Source organism: Lathyrus oleraceus, chromosome 6 (genome assembly GCF_024323335.1).
Source record: "Lathyrus oleraceus cultivar Zhongwan6 chromosome 6, CAAS_Psat_ZW6_1.0, whole genome shotgun sequence".
NCBI classification, from domain to species: Eukaryota; Viridiplantae; Streptophyta; class Magnoliopsida; order Fabales; family Fabaceae; genus Lathyrus; species Lathyrus oleraceus.
Genome location: NC_066584.1, coordinates 163,809,970 through 163,812,369, shown reverse-complemented (window position 1 = coordinate 163,812,369; position 2,400 = coordinate 163,809,970).

Here is a 2,400-nt window from a genome sequence, read left to right as displayed (position 1 = left end):
AGCTCAGGTTCGCCGTGAAGTTTACCAAGATGGTTGATGATGTAGAGCCGTCTGTGGGACCTTCTTCAGTGTAGACTTTTGTTGTTATGTGTGGATTATCGTCAGGCATGTTGACGAAATTCACTTGTTTGTATTTCCTTTATGATTCTGGAGAATTGTAATTTGATTTGTATCAGCCTGATGTATGACTCTCGCACGTACTGTGCGCTTTTGATATACAGTGGTTATTTTCATTCAGTGATTGATCTTCAAGCTTTATTTGCTTTTCTGTGCACACTCACATAACACGCACATGGTTGGGTGATATCTTTGCTAAATCATAATTCTCTGCTTTGTATGGCAAAATCAGATGATTAATGTCAAAATGTTGCTGTTGGATTATTATCTGTCTCAATGAAGCCAGGATCGAAAGACAGAGTGTTCCTCATATGGAAAGACATTGCATTCATGCATGAATCATAATAACTTGTCTTCTATTTTGCAGGTGTCGGTTTCTAACGTGCTTGATTGTTTCAGGAATCATTGCTCACGCACGTAGAATCATTCCTTTGCACGTAGCACGTCCGTACAGATACCCTACCAGGCGCAACAAATCCAAACTGATGGATACATCCAACGCAGATATTCTCGAGCTAAAAGAGAAGATGGGAGAGCTGATCAATGTTATGCAAGGGTTCGCCTTGGGGCAGAAGGCACTGGTTGAGAAAGTGGAGAAGCTTGAGCGGGCTTCTGCTGCTAACAGTGGTAATAATTTAGAGGGGGTCTCCAACAACGGTCTCGGCGGTTCTAGGGATGGTGGTGATCCCAGAAAGAAGACGACTACTGCTGGTGTGGTAATCAACAACGATGGTGGGTTTGGTTTTGCTGCAGGCGGTGGGCCCGGTCCTGTAGTCAATAATGTGAAAGATAATCAGCTTCCTCCTTTCTTTGGGGCTGAGGAGGATAGAGAAGAAGACCAGTTCTTGGTACTGAATGAGCAGTTTGGCCAGTATGGTGTTCAACCGCCAAACAAAGAAATTCAAGTGCTGGCCAAGAAGATCAGAGCTTTGGAAAGCTATGCTACTCTGGGGGTTGTCAACATGTCAAACATGGGGCTAGTTGAGGGGATTGTGATCCCACAGAAGTTTAAAGCGCCTGCGTTTGATAAATACAATGGGAGTTCTTGCCCGGAAAGTCTTCTCTAGGCATTCGTCCGAAAGATTTCTGTTTATACAATGGACCAGAAGCTTTGGATGTATTTCTTCCAGGACAGCTTGTCTGGTGGGTCTCTGGAATGGTATACCAAGTTGAAATCTTCGGATATCAAGAGCTGGCAGGATCTGGGGGATGCGTTCTTTAAACAGTACCAATTCAATGCTGACATGGCTCCTAGTCGTACCCAACTGCAGGGTATGTCTCAGAAGCCAAATGAGGGGTTTAAAGAATACGCATAGAGATGGAGGGAGTTGGCTGCCAGAGTTCAACCTCCGTTGGTAGATCGGGAGATGTCTGATTTGTTTATGGGTACCCTTCATGGGACGTTTGCAGAGAGAATGGTGGGATGCCCGGTTACCAACTTTGCGGACATTATAGTGGCCGGTGAAAGAATAGAAAGCTGGTTGAAGATGGGAAAGATACAGGGTAACACTTCATCGTCTGGATCGAAGAAGCCCTTTGGTAATGGCCAGCGAAAGAAGGAGGGTGACACAAGTGCTGTGTATACCCAAAGAGGACAAGGTAGGGATCATTACTACCAGCACACTGCTGCAGTAACCATTCCTGCTGATAATTCACCTGCACAACAACATCAACAACAACAACAGCCACAACAACGGCAGTCATTTCAACAGAGACCGCAGAGGGCCGGGTATCAAGTAAGAGGGCGAATGACTGATCGTCAATTTGATAGGCCACCTGTGACATACTCATTCTTGCTGAAGAAATTGAAAGATTTGGGGTTGGTCCAGCTGAGGACGTTGGCTCCGTTGAGACCAGACCAGAGGCCTGCCAACTATGATGAGAACGCCAAGTGCGAATTCCACTCTGGTGCCCCCGGACACAATGTTGAGAATTGTAAAGGTTTTAAGCATGTGGTCCAGAATCTGGTAGACTCCAAGGCCATCAATTTTGCACCATCGCCAAATGTTAACGCTAATCCCATGCCGGCGCATGGTCAGATGAGGGTGAATGCAATTTCTAAGGATAGGAGGACGGTTGGGCTGATGAATGTGGACCAGTTGAGAACTGCGTTGGCTGAGGTCAAGAGGCAGTTGTTGAAGAATGGGGTCTTTCTAGGCTGTGATAGTTGTTGTGCTGCTTGCACCGTTGCCACCAATGGGTGTGTTGTATTGAGGGAGGCTGTCCAGAGAATGATGAATGAAGGAAGTCTCAGGTTTGAGAGAGTTGGTTTGGAGAAAGAGG